We start from the raw sequence: 23,503 nt of genomic DNA, 5'->3' as shown, positions 1-23,503 counted from the left end.
ACAGTATTTGGGAAAGATTTTCTGCACTGACTGAAATGAAAAGTATTTTCATCATGGCCCTCATTGAAGTAGAAAATCAGCTAAGTGCTAAGTGGAACATTCATTTCCTCTTGTGTTTTGGTTAACAGAAATACATCCCCACAACATGCTCCCAAAACATAGTTAGAGAAATCTGGTTTAGAGGGTGGCTTCTAGAGTCAGGTGATGCGGGTCAAAATTCTGGCTCTCCTACTTAGGATGTATCCCTGTGTGATTTTGGGCAAATTACTTAATTTCCTTCCTCGTTTTAGTTCCCTATGCTGTAAAATGGGGATAAAAGGGGATTGATGATATTATCTCACAATAGTCGAGGATTCAGAAAAAGAGCATTTAAAGAATTAAGCACAGGACATGCTGTGGACATGGCACAGAGTTTTGAACTATCATGAAGACAAACAAGTTGGATTTGTTTGTTTTGATCCTTCAAACTGGAAACTGAGGATCATCAGGAGTCTGCCCTGTGGGGACATCCCCTGATCCTGTCCTGAGCTCTCATTCTGCACACTTGGTGGTGGCAGGAGGGTGATGGTGGTGGTGGTAGTGGTGGTGGTGTCCCTGGGACCAGTCCTAAGGCAGTTACAGGCCCAGGGCCTTGGGAATGCTTCTTTAGGTTTCTTTCTTCCTCTAACAGCCCCAGCAAGTCCAGTTTAGGCTTTAAAAAAGTTCTTAATCCCTGGGGGTGGACCTGGAACAAGCTGACTTAATTTCTCTTGTTTTTGATGAATGGAGATTGAGTTGACTTGGGTTTTATCTGGGCTTCTCTGGGTCTGCTGCAGGATCAAAGCTCCAGTCTAGACCCAGTTGAAGTTGAGATTTAGATTTAGAGCTGACCACTGCTACATTTTCCCCTTCTTCTTTTGAAAGATTAATTACGCAGTTTCTTCAGCCATATTTATTACAAGTGTGAAGGGTGCTAGGGATAGGTGAGGATGTTTCAGCAGAAGGAAAAGCATCTGCAAAGCTATGGAGGGATATTTAATTTTCTTTTTATTAATAAAATATATGACTTTTACATTCTGATTAGCATGAAGGGATTCTGTGCAATCACGGTCGGTCTAAGAATATCGGCTCCAAGGTGGCAAGGATCTTCATTTACTTGGTTCATTCATGTGTCCTCAGCACCTAGAACAGTGACTGGAACGTAGCAGGCACTCAGTGTGTATTTGTTGGACCAGTAAATGAGTTGACACAATTCCAACTGATTGCAGAGAACCTAGATATTTTGATTAGTCTCCGCAGTTTTATTGTTGATAGATACCTCATTTTCGGTGGGTTGAATGGCTGCTCCATTTGCTGTATTTTTTTTTTAATGGAAATTCGTGGGTAGATCTAGGCGGAGGGCATTTATATTAGCAGCAGGAGTTCTGCTGCGGTTTTCTCTCGTGCGATTTTTCTGGAAGATGTTATTCTGCTTTTTCTATGAGCAGATGTACTTAGGACGAAAAGTTTAAAGGAAGGAGCTCTCACATTCGTCTCCCTAGGCAAGGAATGCCTTTTCCTCCCCATTTACCAAGTGTCCATCAGACTTCCCATAGTACAATGAGGCATTTACCCCGGGCCTCGGTGTCAGCCTGTACTTTTTACATTTTAGGCTTTTTCTGCCACCCCTGGGAAACTGCCCTGTGGTCTGGAATCATGGGAATTTGTGTCACTAAAAGCTGTTTCCCCACCCTCCTGTGGTAGAAGCAGTGTGTGTATATAGCAGGAAGAGCTTTGGACTTGGGTTTTAATTATGGGTCTGCAACTAATAGTGTTCTGACCTTGGGGAAATTATTCATCTTTTTTTTTTTGATTGAATTTTCTCATTTGCAAATAAAACTTAGATAATGCTTATCTTTTAGATTTGCTGGGAGGATTAAATAAAATACTAACCATAAAATAATTAACAGTGCCTGGTTAGTTTTCTTTCTTCTCCTGTCACATCAAATCATTGTTTTCCACTCTTTTAGCCTCTTGACACAAAAGGACAGCTATATTATTTTTCATAGTGTGGAGGACTATAGAGTCTTTGAAACTCTTGGTAATGATTTTCTGTGTGGTTTTTTTTTTTTTTTTTTTGAGTGAATCAATATGGAGTTTTGTTAATATATTTTCAATGACATGGAAACAGTCCTTAAAAAAAAAAAAAACTTCATATACTTAATTTAAAACTTTTCCAGACTATGAACCTAAAGTCGGGATCTTCTGAGACAGTTCTTGTGCTCATACTCGACTTCCTATAGAGGACATAGCATGTTTAAGCTTTAGGGAGAGAGAGAAAAATATATGTGTGGTGAAAGAGATATTTTAGCCTGCTTTTGTAACTTTAGCTTTGCTATGCAATGTGCCAAAAGTTATTTCTCCCTAGGGAGTGCCTCTTTCAACAGTTTGCGAAGGCAGCATAAATTCTCACTTGGTGTTCAAGGAAGATGGTAATACAATTTAGTACAACCAAAGTTTTTTTTTTTTTTTTTTTTAAACTTGTTAGAAACCAAAATGTGATTGCAGTGGCAAATTTGTCAGCACACTCGAGTTTAACAAGTGTTGGAAGGATTAGTAAAGGAAATGTAGTTTACTCTGCAGCTTTTATGACAAAGAATTTAAAAGGTTTTGCTCTAAGCCCCACCATGTGTTTCTTCCTTTTCTCCAAAACATACCTCTAAGTTGAAAAGAGAGATGAATCTCTTAGGGAGAAACTATTAACTCTGAGGGAGTTTATCATTGTTTGAGAGGAAGCAGAGCATTTACATTTGAATCAACTCTGAGTGTAGCTTGTGCCCTAATCTTATTCCTCCTAGATGTTGGTGAGGAGTTTAAGTACTTCCTACTTTGTGTTCTGGTCCTTGTAGTGCCATCCTAATTTTCCCGGGGATCATACATTTCGTAATTCAAAGTAAGCAAACTGGACACGGCCGCTATGCATGGAAATATTTTCTGTAGTTGTCACAGTTCTCTAAGTAGGGCCATTGGCCAGAATTGTCTCATTGTCATAGCACTTATTACCACACTAAAAACGCTATAAAAAAGTCCAAATACTAAAGAAAATTTGAAAAAGAGATAAAATATAAGCACCTCTATCCATCCTGTTTTCAAGTTTGGAATATTCCCATTTGATGTAGTTGCAGTTGGAGTACAATTTAAATGAGAGAAGGTGAGATCTTAATGTTGACCATAAACATTTTCATCAGCTTTTGATGGCTACATCAGAGTTTTATCGTGTGATCAACCAGTTCCTGATTGTTATACATAAAAATCAGCTCCTTTAAAATAAGACCAGTGAATACTACTCTCATCTTTGTGGACTTCTGTGGCCAAATCTTTGGTATTGTCTTTTTATGTGGCTGTGAGGGGTGGCTGATGGGAAGGAAGGTAGAGGAACAGAGCGGGGCTGACTCTGCCAAAGATAAACTATGTTACAGATGGAAATGCTTTTTTCTAAGTCCAAAATCTGTAAGAAACCTTAAAGTGAGCCATTTTCTGAGATCAAAAATGTGTAAACTTGTATTAGTGTTTTGCTCTGTGATGAATGAAAGCATCATTACTTTTTAAAAAGCCATTATTTGTGGATCTTTAGGTTCTTTTAATACATGCTTCCGTGTTTTGCGTTTTAATTTTACTTGAACATTCTTCTCATGGAGGAGTTAGATCACATTAGCCCAAAGAAAATAAAAAACGTCTACCTAAAGACTTGATGGGAGAAATTATTTGTATTTGCTCTCTCATATCTTGTTAGACAGCTGTGTCCCGGACTCAGGACTGGATTTTGCTTTTGTAGCAGCTGTGAGGTCCTCACCTTACAAACATAAAATGTTCCTGCTGGAAGTTTATTTCTGTGACTAGGGACCATTATTGAAAGCCATCCCAAAGAAACGGGGTATGTATAATACTTCATGGGTGTCAGATGAAGACCTCTTGTTGGAGCTATGGTTTAATGAAACCCAGTGGCCTTTAAGAATTAATTTTTTTTTTTTTTTTTATTAGGAGTTAGTAAGTTAGAGCTTGGAAGTAGCTTATGTTCATTCCTTAGAGGTTGGGACAAGAATTTTGCTTTTGCTGAAAGAGCCTGTGTGGTACTAGCTTAAAATGATTTGCCTGGCATTTGCACTGGGCATATTTGGAAAGGAAAGCCGCTTTGTGTTGTGCATTTAAAAAAGTGTCTGTAAGTGTGCTTAGAAAATGGCAGCATTTGCTGGTCTTGGCTGTCAATGTCTTGCTGCTCCTAACTGTGTTTAACCAGAAAGGGAAACTCAGAGTAGAAAAAGTCTCACTCCCAAGACTTTACAAGAAAACCCCTCTTTGTTGATTTATATATATATATTTTAAAGGAGCTTGACATCTTCATCAAGTTCACAGTGGGCTTGCTTTGTTTGCTTTCTCTTGAATGCTTGATAAGATTTTTCTTCTATTGTTTTGTGCAGCAAGAACAGATCTTTCCATGGCTGGGGTGGGTTTTTTGTAAATCCACAATATGGTCATTGTCTGGTGGTGAATAATTGTGGCTGCTTTTTGTACAACCAGAACTAAGGCTTTGGCTGTGAACAGATTCCTTCTTAGCGTGAAAAGGGACTAATCCATGTAAATACAGCCCCAAAATAAAGCTTTACAGAAAAAGGGGAAGGCCGCTAAGCAGGAGGGCACAGGTCAGCAATTTAACCTTTAACCTAACAAATAAGAAGCATGAAAGTTCCAGAATTGGTTTACAAAAGAAAGCTCCTGTGATCTGTCAGTTTTTCTTTTCAGGAGGGAACTGGGTGAGAGATCTGACTGACAGCTAGTGCCTTTTAACTGAAGACTGAAATTAACTGCCAAATTGAAACTTGAATATTTGAAGGAGAATTTTCCTTAAATAAATTGAGATGGCAGAATAGGCCTTATAAGCACTGGTCAGGGTCTTACATGGGATTTTTATCCTGGAGGGGGATTGGGGAAAAATAGGCATTGGACTGGACTACCTTAAGATCCCTTCCAAGTTTAATAAAGAGAATATGGTCTGACTCTTACCAGTCAAATTAGACATGAACTTTGCAGTTTAAGGCCAGATGAAACTCTTTCCCTTCTGTAGTATTATCACTGATACCCTTTGTAGACTTTTCATGGCTTCATAAATTAATTGCAGCCTTTACTAAAGATTTAAGAGCTTTTTGTAAATGTTATTGATGTTTTCCACAAAACATTAATTACGAAAAGATACACATCTTGAGATTTCACAATATGTACAACTTTGGCCCAATACATTATGAGAAACTCTCTTGTGTGGTGCCAACCACTGTAAAGCGGAGGACATAGGCTTTCTTTCATGTACTGCTGTTTTGTTCCACATGCTTAGGCATTATTAGCAGATTCAACTGAGTAAGCTAAAGCAACAGAGATGAAGTATAGGTGTTCATTAGGCAATGCTGCGGGGGAAATGGGAAGCTGTGAAAAATGAGGGATTGCCTTGTCTGTTCCATGGGCTTGAAAAGTTAAGAAAATAAGGTTTGTGCACAGTGGTTAAGTCTTATTTTTGTACTGTTGTACTCATTTACAAACTTTGCAAACAGTTTGTATTTATTTAATCACAATAGATAATCTTGTTAATGAGTGTTAGTTTTTGCTTAAAGCATAAGGCATCTGATGTCAGCTGTTCTAGCTCACTATGGAGAATTCTGTAACTGATAGAAATTTTAGTTACTGGGAATCATTCAGATTAAAAAGAAACAATGAATGAATGTTTCTCACTAAGTATGGACGTGTACTTTGATTCAAGGATTAAGGCTCCCTGTAGAATAATAGAATAAAGTAAGAATAGGAATTAGACTATGTAACAAAAAGAAATGTGAGGGGTGATTCTGTTTTAGTTTTTCAGTTTTCCATGGTGTATTTGTATAGGTTGTCTAAAATTTGTTCTAAGGGCTTATTGGCCTGCCTTAGTTTCCCTAAAGTATTTAGAGACCAGAGGCAACATAGTGTTGCAGATTAAAATGAGCATAAAGTTAAGTGGCCATCCTCACTTAGCTCAGGCGTGCACCTTCTCTTTCCTAACTGATTATGGTGGCCTCCTAACTGGCCTTTATGCTTTCCTTTATATCCATATTTAATGCTGTCATCAGAGCGATCTTTTAAAAACACAGCTGAGACAACAGCATTCCCCTTGTAGCACCTTTCTGTGGTCTTCTATCACCCCAAGCCAAAGTCAAGCTCGTTAGCAGGGCAAATGAGGTCTTCCTTGTTCCATCCTTTCTCTATCCAGCTTCATCTTAGCCCACTCCTCTCCTCTCCTTCTAAATATGCATTTCCTAATATGTCCCAACGAAATTTCATATGTATTTTTAATTTCCATATCATATTTGCTTCCCCCAAATGTAAGAAGGGCTGATATCTTTAAAATGGGAAATCTAATGATGATGGCTTTGAAAATTGCTAGCATTTGTATAGGCTTCACACTTTGTAAGTATTTCCATGTTCTTTTATTTAATCTTCACAGCAATGAGGCAGAATGGGCAATGTTTTCTGGGAGATGCTTGATAGATATTTGAATGGAGGGATGAGTAAATGAATGAGTGCTCCATGGAGCCAGAAAACTGGAGTTACAGTCCAAATTCTTATTAACCATGTAGTTTTGAATAGGTAATTTAACCTCTCTGAACTTATTTTCTAATCTGTAAAATTAAGTCTATACCTGTCTTGTTTGTCACACTATATAGTAAAATAATGAAATAATGTGTAGTAAATAAAAATAGCATTCAAAATGTAAACCCCATGCAAATATTAGTTACTGTTGCTAATATTCTTAATTTATTCCAAGTTCTGTAAATGAAGAAAAAGTGTTCATGGATATAGATTGATTTGTGTTTTAATGACTAAAAGGACATCAGAACTGTTTTATATATGTACAGTTCAAGTGTAAGCCTATTTTGTTAGCCTACAGAAATCTGTATTCTCTTGTTTTCTTTCATAAAGAAAATGTCAGGTTTGTTAGTAAATGCTAACAAAGGCGTGCATAGTATTTGGTAGATGGATGTTCAAATGCAGTATTTAGAGGTTCCTTTTTGCTCTGCATTCTTCCTGGGTTGGCGTTCAAGAACCTTAGGGCTATATTTGCCTTTTAGATCTGTGAACTACACATGACTATTTTAGTATGTTATCATTTTTGTATGCATTTTTTGGGTATGCATTTTTGTATGCTATTATAATCCCTGGCATGATCTTTCCTCCTTTTATTTTTCATGTCCTTACTCCCTCAGTTTATGTGTATATTTTTAATCTTTTAACTATAAGTATTTTTGCAAGTCATCTCAAACTGTTTATGGAATATGGTGGATTATAAATTCTCCCAGTAAGATCTTAGTCACACCTTGGTTTCTACTATCGCCTACAGACTGATCATTTCTCAGCCTGTATCTTTGGCCCTGACTCAAGTGCCAGACCTGGGTCCTCTGCTCTCTGACTACAGCTGTTTCTCCATCCTCCATGGGCATCTCAAATTGAATTTAACCTCCTCCCGCTGACCAGCCTTTCCCCCCCACTGCCAGTCACCCAGCAAAACGAAATGGAAACGTCGGTCCTAATCCTAAACTGTTCCTTCTGTCCAGGGTCTTGTTGAAGGGCATTTGTACTCACTCATTTATTCAAGGCCAGAAGCCTGAGAGTCATCCTAGACTCTCATCCTACATCCAATTAAACCTGAGTATTTTTTAAAGTTTTTTTTTTTTGTTTGTTTGTTTTTTAATGTCTTTTTGTTTTTTTCCTTTTTGTGGAGAACAGAGTCTCACTATATTGCCCAGGCAAGTCTCAAACTCTTGGCTTCAAGCTATCCTCCTGCCTCTGCCTCCCTAAGAGCTGGGATTACAGGCGTGAGCCACAGCGCCAGGCTAAAGTTTTAAAAAATGCTTTAGAAAGATTTTAAGCAATATCAAAGTTATAGAAAAGTTGTAATTCCACTGCAAATAATTTTTTCTTCTGTACCATTTGGGAGTAAGTTGCTATTCTCAACCTTGAATACGTCAGTGAGTTTTTTTACTGCAAAGAAGGTGATTCTCCTGAACAACCACCATGTGGTATCAAAGTGAGGAAATTAACATTGGTATAGTACTACCATCTAATTCTCAGAGTTTTGGCACTTGTCTCAGTAATGTTCTTTAAAGCAAAAGGATTCAGTTCAGAATCACAATTGTTTTAGTTTCATGTTTCTTCAGTCTCCCTCAGTCAGGAAAGATTGTCAGTCTTTCCTTGACTTTTGTGACCTTGACATTTGAAAGTTATAAGCCTCAATTTGGGTTTGTCTGATGTTTCCTTATGATTAGATTTAGGTTAAGCATCTTGAGCGGAAATATCATAGAAGTGATGCAGTACTCTTCTTGTTAAATGACATAATACACAATTTTGATTTGGCCCCTTACTGGTGATGAACTCTTGATTGCTTGATTAAAGTAGCGTTTGCCAAGCTTCTCTACTGAAAAGTTACTCCTTACTTTCTCCTTTGTAATTAATAATTGTTTTGGGGGAAAGTACTTTGAAATTATGTAAATATTCCATTTCTCATGAAACTTTCAGTTTATTTATTTGACCTTGGACTTCTCCTTTCTTATTCTAGGTTGTTATTGAATTGTTGAAATTATTTGAGTGAATTCAATTATTCAATTGATTCCAGCTTTGATCAGTAGGAGCCAGCTTGAAGGGTTCTTGCGTTCTTTTGACTGGTGCTCATCATTCTCTGTGTTCTTCATTGCTTTCTGGCACAAATGTTCTATGCTCATCTTTTGTTTTCCTCAGCCTGAAATCTGCCATTTTCCCAAGGTTCTTTTGGTGGAGAATGCTATTTAAAAGCCCAAATTTGGATTCTATGTGTGTTCATTGCTGTGGTGATGTTGCTGCTTCTAGGCCTTCTTGCCTACCCAGTGTGGATGTCCTTCTTAACCTAACTGGGACTCTGATACCCTGTGTTGCTCTGCCTCTTCTGCCTAGATGCCCACCTCATCCACCTTGGTCTTTGACAAACCATGCCAGGCTGGTCCTTCTGTATGGGTGCTTTCTTCACTTTGGATTTTGACACCCTGTGCATGGCTGCCATGCCCTTCCATGTTGTTGCCTGCCTTATCCTCCTCGGGATCTGACACTATCAGGTGGCCCCTGCGTTGAAAGTTCTTTACCTTGCTCAGGTGCTCTGACTTTTAACATGGACACACTTCTCAAACTGCATTGGCACTGACATCCCCTGCCATGCAGTTGTTCCCTGTGGATGACTGCATATCCCTGCCTGGGCTTTATTTCACTCTCTTCTATGGGCACCCTTGTCACAATCAGGTTCTGGCACCCTATGTTAGGTTGCCCTAGACAGTGTGGGTGCCCTTCTCACACTGCTTGTACTCTGAGTTCCCATATTGGGCAAGCATCCTATGTGGGTGCTATCCTTACCCACTCTGGCCACTGCGGCTACTTCTCACCAAGCATGGACGTGTACTTCAACTTAAGGATTAAATTGTCAATTAGGAAGAGAAAGTAAAGTTTAATTTCTTCACATTTTTTTATCTTTTTTTCTCCCTTGTTACCCAATTCATTGCCATTGACTTAGTTCTGGCCTGCCTTATTCTTTCTTGGATTACTGTCAATTGTTGTTGGTTCGTTTTGTTTGAGATGGAGTTTTGTTCTTGTTGCCCCGGCTGGAGTGCAATGGCCCAATCTCGGCTCACTGCAACCTCTGCCTCCTGGATACAAGCAATTCTCCTGCCTCAGACTCCCAACTAGCTGGGATTACAGGCATGTGCCACCACTTCAGGCTTATTTTGTATTTTTAGTAGAAATGGGGTTTCTCTATGGTGGTCAGGCTGGTCTCAAACTCCTGATTTCAGGTGATCTCCTGCCTCGACTTCCCAAAGTGTTGTGATTACAGGTGTGAGCCAACAAACACGCCCAACTGCTTAATTGATTTTCTTAGCTGGAGTCTTATCCCTTCCAACCTCTCTTCTTCTGTCCTACTGTCATCATCATATGTGTGTTAAACAAATATAATCATGCCAGTCTTCTGCTTAAACCTTATAATGCATCTTCATTATCTGTAGGGTAATAGGTCTTTGCATGGCACATAAGGCTACTCATGACTTGGCTGACCTCTCCTTCATTGTCCTTCACCACTCCCTGTCGTTGACCTGTGCATGAGCTGAGTCACTTTAGTCTATTTTCTTCCATACCTTAGCATCCGGTCCTTCTTTTTTCTGTACAATCCTCTTTCTTCCTATTTTCCCGGCTTATTTTCGTTGTCCTTTATAACTTACATAAGGTACCACCTCTTTTAGGAGCCCTTCTCTAATTTTCCATGTTTTTATCTTTACCCTTACTTCCCCCCTGTGCCACCCTTCACGGACTTGGTTAGATGCCTTCCCTCTTGACACCCTGCATATTGTATTAGAATTGTCTTTTCTGTTATTCTTGAGGGCAGGAAACTCCTTGCTTGAATTGTCCCTTGAAGAATAATCCTATTCAGTAGGTAGCTAGCTAAATGAAGAGATATTTAAAAATATCTCATTTAGTGGAATTTGTTATGTCCAAATAAGCAAGGCAATGTTAGTATCAGTTGTTTATGAGGCTTTTGAAACAGCTCCATTTACATAGAACTGGACATTATAATTGTATATTTTAGAGTGGGGTATTATCTATGGTTACATTTACTTCTAGGGTATCTCCAGGGATTTATCTTGTTTTTCTTAGCAAGGTAGAAAAAAGATTTAGAGTATATCAAGGATTGGTTCATTATCTTCTATTTCCCATCCACTGCATTTATTACCACTTTGCATGCAGTAGGCTGTTGCCTATGTCTGGTACTGTCTCAGTAGCTGGTAAGATAAAGATAATATTCGACCAAGAGACAGAAGAGGAGAGAGAAACTTCTTTGAACTGTTAACCATTTGCTTAAATTGATTAAATCAGTGGCTTCATTTTTTGTTTTACTTTGCTTTCTGGGTCATTTTGAATTTTTTTTTTTTTTTTTTTTGGGACGGAGTTTCGCTCTTGTTACCCAGGCTGGAGTGCAATGGCGCGATCTCGGCTCACCGCAACCTCCGTCTCCTGGGTTCAGGCAATTCTCCTGTCTCAGCCCCCTGAGTAGCTGGGATTACAGGCATGTGCCACCATGCCCAGCTAATTTTTTGTATTCTCAGTAGAGACGGGGTTTCACCGTGTTGACCAGGATGGCCTTGATCTCTTGACCTCGTGATCTACCCGCCTCGGCCTCCCAAAGTGCTGGGATTACAGGCTTGAGCCACCGCGCCCAGCCATTTTGAATTTTATTTTAAAATCTGAGACAAAATATACAACATCTGGGTCCTATTACCTGTAGAAGTTCTTTACAAACATTGTGATTGGGATCAGGGAACAGTCTGAAGTTCCTGGGCAGGAGAGTCAGCTGAGGGCTAAGATGAATGTTGCTATTTGTGTTGAAAGACCAGGAGGGTTGATTTTTGCCAGCAGAAATGTTCTAAGAATGATCTTGCTCAAAATGAGATAATGCAGTGGATCAAAATGAATTTGTAAATACTTTCATCTGCTTCAGTTATTGCTGTGTAATACTCGTTTCACCCATGATTTTTTCTTTTCTTGCAAAGTAGATGTACAGTGTGAATGACTTTCTAAAGGTGATGATATATACTAATATATACTAATATTCTAAAGGTGATATATATTAATTTTTTCCCCTGAAAATATCTAAGAAGTATGTGTATTATAAATTACCTAAAAGAAATGCTTCTTAATCTGAGAAATTTTCCAGCCCATTGAGAGGAACAATTAGCTTTTTTTAGAGACTGGCATCTTAGGAAAGATGTCTCTAAGTATTGCCCTGGAGTGCTACTGAATAGTTTCTTTATCGAGTCCTTATTGTGCCAAGAAATGAATCTCTTGGAGACCCTCACAGAAAGATTGTTTTTTAAAATCTGAGTGCTAGCTAGAGCTCATAATTTTTTTTTTTTTTTTTTTTTTTTGAGACAGAGTCTCACTCAAGCTAGAGTGTAGGGGTGTGATCTTGGCTCACTACAACCTCCGTCTCCTGGGTTCAAGTGATTCTCATGCCTCAGCCTCCCAAGTAGCTGGATTGATGACAGGCACCTGCCACTATGCCTGGCTAATTTCTGTATTTTTAGTAGAGATGGGATTTCACCATGTTGGCCAGGCTGGTCTCGAACTCCTGACCTCAAGTGATCTGCCCACCTCAGCCTCCCAAAGTGCTGGGATTATAGGTGGGAGCCACCGTGCCTGGCCTAGAGCTTGTAATTTCAGTGTCCTCTATTTAGGGGCTTTTTACAAAAGTGTTGCAAATGAAACATTCTCCCCACTTCTATTCTTTTGCACAACAGCTGTGGAGTCAACCTACACTGCCTTGTTGATAACTGATCACTGGTTATTTATAATAAAACTTAAAATTAAAAAAAAAATCTTTGGAAGGTTTTTTTTTTTTTTTTTCTTTTTAAATTGCACTCTTATCAGCCAGTGCTTTTGACCTGTGTCAGGCTATTAAAATGCAGGTTTATAGGGTGGTGTTTTCAGGATGTTCCTGAGAATTAGTCCTGAATTTCAGTATTCCCTATGCTGTTGTGGTAGATAAGGTGAACATTCTTATTTTTAATTGCTTAAGTTTCCTAAATGTTTAACTGAGGCCTGTCTCATAAGTGCACTGGGAATGTGCTGTTACATTCTTTAGCATGGCTTTGGATGGCCTGAGTCCATGACCGACTGGCTTATACTTATTCATATAATTATTCATAAATTCAAACAAGTCTTTGAGGGACTACTTAATGCTGTGGATATAAATAAAACACTTTCTTTTTAAGGAGTTTACATCTGATAAGGGAAATAAGTAGTCAACCAGTAGCCAGACATTATTTGGGATAAATAGAGACAGGTACAAAGTGTTGTGGCAGCTCAGCAGAGGGAGCAGGGAGCAAACAGTTTTATACCCAGTTGCTATGGAAATCTATGTATACTTAGCCTCTCCCAAGGCACCCAAAGTCTCATCCTTACATCAGCAGCTCAGACCCCTCAATCTCCTGAACTAAATCAGGCTTAGGTGAGGATGAGACACCTTAGATATGACTTCTTAAGTATAACTTCTCAAATACAGGCCCTCTCAATTTGTAAATGAAATAGAGAAGTTATCTGCTCTCCAGCCCCTACCACCACTGCTCTTCCCCAGAGTGTAATGGCGGGATATGCAGAGGATAACTGCTGTAGGTGCTGATCATCTAAAAGGAGGCCAGCAGGAGGCACGTTGGAGCACAGGGGAGGTCCTGCTCCATAGCGGTTATGAAATATGGCTGGGCAAATGTTGGAAGTTTCCTGATGGAGACTCAGTCCTGCTTGGGCCTGAGAGTGGCTCACCATGGCTCTTAGTTCTACCTTCTGTGCTTTTGGATTCTGAATCATCCTTCTTTAAATAAAAGAAAACCTGTGTCTGCAACTCAGTAGTTTCCTCAGCCTGCTTCTGGTCTGTAAAGTTTAGTGATTCACCGGCCTATTTTTTTCGTTTGTATTTTCTTTGTTCCTTTCAGTCCAAGCTGGCTGCATTTCTCCCCATAGGAGTCTCTTAAAAACTCCTTTGTTGTCCTGTGAATCTGTTGGAGTTTACTCCTTAATGTAATATTCATACCCACAAATGTCTTTGAGATAAGCCCTCCTTTTCTACTTTGGTTTTCTAGTGAGACCACTGAGGAACAACAGTTATAAGCTTCTTAGAAGCCCTGTTGTTTAGCTGAATGGTTCTCCATGGTACTACTACCTTAGATCTTTTGGAGGTCTTAAAAAGAGTTTTAAAATCACCCCCTTAGCTTTTTCTTATCCTAAGAGTACTGGGGATTTGATGTTTACCCAGAGGCCATTTCTTACTTTTAACATCATTTGTTGTTTGGAGAGGCTAGAAATGAGTAAACAAATTGAGTTCTATACATAGAATAATAGTAATAAAAAGGAACAAAGTATTGCTATACTCAACAACATGGATGGATCTCAACATAATTATCTTGAGTGAAAGAAGCCAGGCAAGAAGAGCACATACTTTCTGATTCCATTTATATAAAATCCTGGAAAGTGCAAACTAATCTATAGTGACAGAAAGCACACCAGTGGTTCTGTGGGGATGGGTGGTGGGGAGTACAGCAGGAGGAATACATTATGGAGGAGCACAAAAAACTTTAGGGGTTGATTGATTGTGGTGATGGTCTAATGGATGTACACATATGTCAAAACTCATCAAATTATATACACTTCCATGCTTGTGTTTTCTTATTTTTTTCATTCTTGTGTTGAAGATGTGTCTCTTGGAAGCAATACATAGTTGAATCTTTTAAAATCCAGTCATCTTACCTGTATTTTTTACTGGAAATGCTTTTTATGCTTCATTTTCTTTCTTCCTTTTCTTTGGATTGCTTAAGGATTTTCATCATTCCATTTTTTTCCCTTTTATAATTTGGAACTTAAATACTATTTCTGTGCCTTTAACTGATACACTGAAAATAATGGTGGCTATGACTTAGTAAAACTTATTATATACCAGTCATTGTTTTATATGCTTTACCTACATTAATTCATTTAATCCTCACAAAAACCCTATGGGATAGATACTGTTACTGTCTCAGTTTTACAAATAGGGAAACCATGGCATGGCGAGCTTATGTAATCTGTCCAAGGCCATGGAGCTATCAAATGGTAGAGCTGGATTTGAACCCAGGTCGTGTGCTTTCAGTGTCCATAATGTTAACTAATACACATGTGCCTCAGAGATATTGCAGGTTCACGTTTAGTTGCAGACTACAGTAAAATGAATAGTGCAATAAAGTGAGTCACACAAATTTTTTTGGTTTCCCAATGCATATAAAGTTATATTTATACTCTACTATTGTCTACTAATTGTACAATAGCATTATGTTTAAAAAGGTACATATCATGATTTAAAATATTTTATTGCTGAAAATTGCTGTGATCAACTTTTAATCTTTTTGCTTGCGGAGGATCTTGTCTAAATGTTGATGGGTACTGACTAATCAGGACGGTGGTTGCTGAAGGCTGGGATGGCTGTGGCAGTTTTTAAAAATAAGACAGCAATAAAGTTTTCTGCATGGATTGACTCTTCCTTTCATGAAAGATTTCTCAGTAGAATGTGATGCTCTTTTGATAGCATTTTACCCCCAATTGAACTCTTTTCAGAATTGGTAACCTCTCAAATGCTGCTACTGGTTTATCAACTAGGTTTATGTAACATTATAAATCATTTCTTGTCATTTCAACAATGTTTACAGCATTTTCACCAAGATTAGGACAAGAAAAAGATATTCTTTGCTCATCTGTAAGAAGGAACTTCTCATTCATTCAAGTTTTATCATGAGATAGCAGCTATTCAGCCCCATTTTCAGGTTCTGCTTTTTTTGTTCTGGTTCTCTTGCAGCTTCTACCACATCTGCAGTTACTTCCTCCACTGAAGTCTTAAATACCTCCACATCATCCGTGAGGGCTGGAATCAGCTTCTTCCAAACTCTTTATAATGTTGATATTTTGATCTCCCACAAATCACAAATGTTCTTAGTGGCACCTAGAATGGTGAATTCTTTCCAGAAGGTTTTCAATTTACTTTGCCCAAACCCATCAGAGGAACTACTGTCTATTGCAGCCATAGCTTTATGTATTTCTTAGACTTCAAAGTCAAAATTACTCCTTGATCCAGGGGCTGCAGAATGGATGCTGTGTTAGCGGGCATGACAACAACCTTCATCTCCTTGTACATCTCCATCAGAGCTCTTGGATGACCAGGGACATTGTCTTTTTTTTCTGAGCAATAGGTTTCAACAGTGGGTTTAAACTATTTATTATGTTGGTACAAAAGTAATTGTGGTTTATGTCATTACTCAGTGGCAAAAGGCAGAATTATTTTTGCACCAACCTAAATAGTAAATACATGCTGTAAAAAGATGTGCTGTCTTCCAAGCTTTGTTGTTCCAATTATAGAGTACAGGCTCATAAGAACCCTAGGATTTTCAGAGTGATCGATGAGCATTGGTTTCAATTTAAAGTCACCAGCTGCATTAGCTCCTAACAAAAGAATCATCCTGTCCTTTGAAGCTGATATTGACATCTCTCTAGCTATGAAAGTCCTAGATGACATCTTCTAATACAAAGTGGTTTCATCTACATTGAAAATCTGTTGTTAGTGTAGCCACCTTTTTCAATGATCTTAGTTTGAACTTCTCAATAACTTCTTGCAGCTTCTACATCAGGATTTGCCGCTGCACCTTGCACTTTTTTGTTATGGAGATGGCTTTTTTCCTTAAACTCATGAACCAAGCTCTGCTAGTTTCAGACTCTTCTGCAGCTTCCATACTTCCCTCAGCCTTCATAGAATTGAAGAGAGTCAGGGCCTTGCTGTGGATCAGGCTTTTGTGTAAGGGAATGTTGTGGCTGGTTTGATCTGTCGAGACCACTAAAACGTTCATGTATCAGCAGTCAGGCTGTTTTGCTTTGTTATCATTCATGTATTCACTGAAGTAGTACTTTTCATTTCCTTCAAGAACCTTTCCTTTGCATTTGCAGTTGGGCTGTTTGGTACAAGAAGACTAGCTTTGAGCCTATTTTGACTTTCAATATGTCTTTCTCACTACTAAGTTTAGGGAGGTTCAAGGAAGAGAAAGATGATAGAATGGCTGGTTGGTGGAACAGTCAGAGCACACACATTTATTGACGAAGTTTGCTATCTTATATGGGCATGATTTGTAACACCCCAAAACAGTTACAACAGTAATATCAAAGATCACTGATCACAGATCACTGTCACAGATATAATAATAATTTTAAAAGTTTGAAATGTTGTGAAAATTACTAAAATGTGACACAGAGATGTAAAATGACTTGCTCTATCTAGGGTTGTCATACACTTTCAATTTGTTTTTTAAAAAAAGCGGTACCACTGAAGTGCAATAAAACAAAGTATGCCCATACAAGTCAACAGTTTCTGAGAAATTTTTGCATGTTTATATAACTTTAATTGGCATCTTTACCCTCCTCCTAGACAACATGAGGATGTATATTGTTTTAATGTAAATCATTCCCTTCTCTGTTTATATGTTTTTATTGTTGTGTATTTTACTTTAAACCTGTAAGGCATTATTGATTTTTTTTATATAACCAATGCTTGTTTAGATTTATCTGTGTATATTCTATTTTCTTTTTTTTCTTTCTTTTTTTTTTTTTTTTTGAGAGGAAGTCTCGCTCTGTCATCCAGGCTGGAGTACAGTGGCGTGATCTTGGCTCACTGCAGACTGTGCTTACCAGTTCCAATGAGTCTCCTGCCTCAGCTTCCTTAGTCCTGGTATTACAGGTGCATGCCACCATGTCCAACTAATTTCTGTATTTTTAGTAGAGACAGGGTTTTGCCGTATTGGCCAGGCTCGTCTCAAACTACTGCCCTGAAGTGATCTGGCCACCTTGGCCTCCCAAAGTGCTGATTACAGGCGTGAGCTACTGTACACAGCCATTTTCTTTGTTCTTTATGTCTTCTTGCATTTCAGTTTTTCCTTCTGGGCTAATCTTCTTGCTTGAATAACATTCTTTGTTAATGGCAAATATCTTAGTTTTGTTTATCTGAAAATGTCCTTATTCTAACCTCGTATTGGAGTTGTCATTTCATTGTCTTATGGCTTCTGAATGTTGCTGTTGAAGTCTCTTTCCATTATAATTAATATTTTTGTTTCTTGTTTTCTAGTTTAGCAATGATATGTGTCTACCAGTGGAGTTTTCTTCTTTTATATCTTGATGAGGACCAGCTGTTTGAATCTGAGGATTTAGAACTTCCTCTTCTTTTGGAGCTTTGATTACACATATGTTTAACATTGTCTTTTTGTCCTTTACAGTTTTTAACCATTTTTTGTGTGTGTTTTCAATCTGTTTCTCTCTCATGCATTCAATAACTTTCTCAAGTCTTTCTTCCAGTTTACTAGTTCTCTCTTCAGCTGTGTCTAATTGCTGTTAAAAACATCAATTTATGGCCTGGCACGGTGGCACATCCCTGTAATCCTGGCACTTTGGGAGGCTGAGGTGAAAGGATTGCTTGAGGCCAGGAATTTGAGATCAGCCTGGGCAAATAGTGAGACCCTGTCTCTACAAAAATGTAAATAAAGAGTAAGCCATTGTTTTAGTGTTTAATTTTAATTATTTTCAATAGGTTTCTTGAGATATAATTCACATACCACACAATTTACCCATTGATAAAAGATATAATTAATACTTTTGGTATATTATTTAAATTGTGGAGGTATATGTGTATATATAAAACAAAATTTTCCATTTTAACAATTTTTAAGTGTAAATTCAGTGGTATTATATTCATACTGTTGTGCAGCCATCACCACTATCTGTTATTAAAATCTTTTCATCACCCCACATAAAAACTTTGTAATCATTAACAGTAATTTCCCAGGGCCGGGCGCGGTAGCTCAAGCCTGTAATCCCAGCACTTTGGGAGGCCGAGGCGGGTGGATCACGAGGTCAAGAGATCAAGACCATCCTGGTCAACATGGTGAAACCCCGTCTCTACTAAAAATACAAAAAATTAGCTGGGCATGGTGGCGCGTGCCTGTAATCCCAGCTACTCAGGAGGCTGAGGCAGGAGAATTGCCTGAACCCAGGAGACGGAGGTTGCGGTGAGCCGAGATTGTGCCATTGCACTCCAGCCTGGGTAACAAGAGTGAAACTCCGTCTCAAAAAAAAAGAAAAAAAAAAAAAACTAATTTCCCATTTTCCCCTTCTTTTCAACCTTTGGCAGTCTCTAACCTACTTTCTGTTTCTATGAGTTTGCCTATTCCAGGTTTCTCATATAAGTGGAATCATATAATATTTGTCCTTCTGTGTCTGGTTTATTTCACTTACCCTAATGTTTTCAGGATTTATTCATGTTGTAGTGTGTATCAGAACTTCATTCCTCTTTATGGCTGAATACTTATCCATTAGATGTATATCCTCCATGTTGTTTATCCATTCATCTGATGGACAATTTGGTTGTCTCCACCTTTTGGCAATTGTGAATAATGCTGCAGTCAACAATGTCATTCATTATTGGTGTCTGTTTGCATTTCTGCTTTCACTTCCTTTGAGTACATACCTAGGAATGGCATTGCTGGATCATATAGTAATTCTATTTTTAGCTTTTTGAGAAACTGCCAAGCTGTTTTCCATAACAGCTGCACCATTTTATATAGCCAATAGCAATGTGTGAGGTTCCAATTTCTCCACATTCTTGTCAGTAGATACTGTTGTCCATCTCTTTTATTATAGCCATTCTAGTGGGTGTGAAGTGATATGCCATTGTTATTTTGATTTGCCTTTCCCTAATGCCTAATGATGTTGAGCATCTTTTAGTGTGCTTCTTGTATATTTTCAATGGAGAAACATCCATTCAGTGACAGGGTCTTTTAAAAACTCACTGAGTTATATAAGGGTTCTTTATATGTTCTAGATACTTGTCTCTTTTTTTTTTTTTTTTAATAATTTTGGGTTTTTCATTTAAGTTTTTAATCCACCTTGAGTTAATTTTTGTACAAGATATAAGGAAGGGGTTTAGTTTCAGTTTTTGGCATATGGCTATCCAGTTTTCCCAGCACCATTCATTGAATAGGAGATCCTTTCCGCATTTTTTTTTTTTTTTTTTTTTGGGTTGGGTTTTTTAAAATTTGGGAGGTTTTGGGTGGGTAAAAAAAAAAAAAAAAAAAAAAAAAAAAGAAAAAATGAAGGAGAGGAAGAATGAGGAAGAGGGAGAGGAAGAGAGAACTGAGGTGTTGCTTTATTGCCCGGGCTAGAATGCAGTCTAAAAATGGGTATGCCTGTAATCGTGTTTAGTAATAGAGACATGGAAAAAAAAAATGAGGGAAGAAAATAACAAGCAGCCAACCAATATTTCATTTAAACCTGTAAATAGGTGTGATATGGTACTGATAAGAGTGTATATTTTGTATATTTAAAGTGGAGAGTTCTATAAATGTTAATTAAGTCTACTTGTTCCTGATCTGAGTTCAAGTCCTAGATATCGATGTTAACTTTCTGTCTCATTGATCTGTCAGATATTGATGTTGAAGTCTCCTACTATTATTGTGTGGGAGTCTAAGTCTCTTTATAAGTCTTATATATCTGGGTATTCCTGTATTGGGTGTGTATATATTTAGGATCTTTAGCTCTTCTTGTTACATTGATCCTTTTATCATTATGTAATATCCTTCTTTGCTTCTTTTGATCTTTGTTGCTTTAAAGTCTATTTTATCAGCAAAAATTGCAACTCCTGCTTTCTATTTATTTATTATTTTTGCTCTCCATTTGGTTGGTAAATTTTTCTCCATCCGTTTGTTTTGAGTCTTTGTGTATCCTTGCATGTGAGATGGGTCTGGATGTAGCATACCAATGGGTCTCAGCTTTTTTTTGCCTGTCTGTGACTTTGGATTGGGGGATTTAGTTGAATTGATAGTAATATATGTGAGTTTGATATTGCCGTTTAATGTTAGCTGGCTGTTTTTCCCATTAGTTGATACAAGTTCTTAATTATGTTGTTGATGTTCTTTATTTTTTGGTATTTTTTAGAAAGACTGATACTGGTTGTTCCTTTCTGTTTGTAGTGCTTTTTTCAGAAGCTCTTGTAAAGCAGGCCTGGTGGTGATGAAATCTCTGAGCGCTTGCTTGTTCACAAAAGATTTTATTTTTCCTTCGCTTATGAAACTTAGTTTGGCTGGATGTAAAATTCTGGGTTGAAAGTTCTTTTCTTTAAGGATGTTGAATATTGGCCCCCACTCTCTTCTGGCTTGTAGGGTTTCTGCTGAGAGATCTGCTGTGAGTCTGATGGGCTTCCCTTTATGGGTAACCCGACCTTTCTCTCTGGCTGCCCTCAGTATTTTCTCCTTCATTTCAACCCTGGTAAATCTGGCGATTATGTGCCTTGAGGTTGGTCTTCTTGAGGAATATCTTTGTGGTGTTCTCTATATTACCTGGAGTTGAATATTGTCCTGCCTTGCTAGGTTGGGAAAGTTTTCCTGAATAATATCCTGAAGCATATTTTCCAGCTTGGATTCATTCTCTTCGTCACATTCAGGTACACCTATCAAATGTAGATTAGGTCTTTTCACATAGTCCCATATTTCTTGGAGACTTTGCTCGTTTCTTTTTATCCTTTTTTCTCTAATCTTGTCTTCACATTTTATTTCATTAAGTTGGTCTTCGACCTCTGATATCCTTTCTTCTGCTTGATCAATTCGGCTGTTAAAACTTGTGCATACTTCGCGAAGTTCTCGTGTTGTGTTTTTCAGCTCCATTAATTCACTTATATTCCTCTCTAAATTGTGTATTGTTGTTAACATTTGGTCAAGTCTTTCTTCAAAGTTCTTAGTTTCTTTGCATTGGGTTAGAACAAGTTCTTTTAATTCCCAGAAGTTTCTTATCATCCACTTTTTAAAGCCTGCTTCTGATAATGGAACACAGTCTTTCTCCATCAGGCCTTGTTCCGTTGCTGATGAGGAACTGTGATCCCCTGTAGAGGGAGAGGCATTCTGATTTTGGGTATTCTCAGCCTTTTTAGGCTGGTTTCTTCCCTTCGTTATAGATTTATCCATCTGTGGTCTTTATAGTTGGGTTTCTGAATGGACGTCCAACTTGTTGATTCCCGGTGCTAAAATCTGAGCAACCCACTGCGCCAGCTAAAAGAGCGGCGTTAAGATTGATGGTGCTTTTACTCTGCACCAAGAACCACCGCACCAAGGCAGCAGCGAAACCACCTCGCCAGCCACAAGAGTCGCACTGGCAGCCCGTAGGGCTCCTCTGCTGGGAATCACCTGGTGCGTGAGCAGCAAAAATTGATCTGAAAGTGTGGCATCCTCTCGTTCTCTGCGCTTTCACTGGGAGCTACAATCCCGAGCTGCTAGTGATCAGCCATCTTGGATCTCTCTGGATACTAGTCTCTTATCAGATATATGACTTGCAAGTACTTTCCCCCACTTTGTAGGTCAGCTTTTCTCATCCTTGATAGTGTCATCTGAAACACAGAAGTTTTTTATTTCAGTGAAGTCGTGTTTATCTCATGCTTCTTTTCATGTTTGTGCTTTGGTATGGTATCTAAGAAACCATTGCCCATCCTAAAGTTACAATGACATCCTAAAGTTATGATGGTTTATTTCTGTGTTTTCTTCGTCTTCTTTTTTTTTTTTTTTTTTCGGTTTTAGATTTTTTATCTTACATTTTGGTTTTTAATCCATTCCTTATTCCTTTTTTTTTTTTTTTTTTTGATACAGGTTTTCACTTGATCACTTAGGCTGGAATATAGTGGCATGATACAGAGGTTGTTAACCGCAGCCTCAGCTTCCCAGGCTCAAACAATCTCTGCAAGTAGCTGGGACTGCAGGTGTATGCCACCAAACCCACCTAATTTTTGGGGGGTGGGTAGGGAGAGATAAGGTTTCGCTATGTTGCCCAGGCTGGTCTTGAACTCTTGGCTCAAGCGATTCTTCAGCTCATCCTCCCAAAATTCTGGGACTACAGGCATGAGCCACTATCCTCAGCCTATAATCCAAATTGAGTTGGTTTTTATGTATGCTTATAAGGAAGGATTCTATCCTTATTATTTCAAATATAGATAGTCATTTGCCCCTGTACCTTCTGTTGAAAAGTGTTAATTCTCCATTGAGTTGTTTTGGTTTCCTTGTTGAATTTTTTTTTTTTTTTGAGACAGGCTCACTCTGTTGCCCAGGCTGGAATGTAGTGCCACAATCTTGGCCCACTGCAACCTCCACCTCCCAGGTTCAATAGATTCTTGTGTCTCAGCCTCCCAAGTAGCTGAGACTACAGGTGTGTACCACCATGCCTAGCTAATTTTTTGTATTTTCAATGGAGGTGGGGTTTCGCCGTGTTGGCCAGGCTGGTCTCAAACTCCTGGCTTGAAGTCATCTGCTCACCTCAGCCTCCCAAAGCGCTGGGATGATAGGCATAAGCCACCATGCCCGGCCCCTTGTTGAAAATTAATTGATAATTATAATTGGCAATTGCAAATATTTATTTCTGGGCTCTCCATCCCATTCATATCCTTATGATAAAGACTACACTATCTTTATTACTGTAGATTTTAAAATTGAGAAGTATGAGTCCTCCAATATTGTTCTTTTTAAAGATTGTTTGACTATTCTGGGTCCCTTGCATCTCCATATGAATTTTAGTATTAGCTTATCAATTTCCACAAAAAGCCCAGCTGGGATTTTGATAGGGATTTAATTGAATCTATAGATTCATTTGGGGAGCATTGTCAGCTTAACAATATTGCGTTCCAATCCCTGAATATAGGATATTTTTCCATTTATTAAGGTAATGTTTAGGGTTTTTCCCCTACAATGTTTTGTAGTTTTCAGAGTATAAGTTTTACAATTCTCTTGTTAAATTTACTTCTATTTTTCTTAATCTTTCTGATGTTATTGTAAATGGAAATTTTGAATTTCATTTTTGTGTTGTTCTTTGTTAG

At 38.3% G+C, this 23,503-nt stretch overlaps 1 protein-coding gene across 5 annotated transcripts in view; it reads left to right on the top strand.

The window, feature by feature from the left end:
- DENND1A (DENN domain containing 1A) overlaps positions 1-23,503 on the top strand; it is a 545,539-nt gene that overhangs the window by 65,275 nt on the left and 456,761 nt on the right. The window lies entirely within an intron of this gene.

The sequence above is a fragment of the Sapajus apella genome, unplaced genomic scaffold (assembly GCF_009761245.1).
Source record: "Sapajus apella isolate SASKATOON/1434 unplaced genomic scaffold, GSC_monkey_1.0 scaffold76, whole genome shotgun sequence".
NCBI lineage: Eukaryota > Metazoa > Chordata > Mammalia > Primates > Cebidae > Sapajus > Sapajus apella.
The sequence above is the reverse complement of the archived record's forward strand: the minus strand, read 5'-3'. Positions and strand labels throughout refer to the sequence as shown.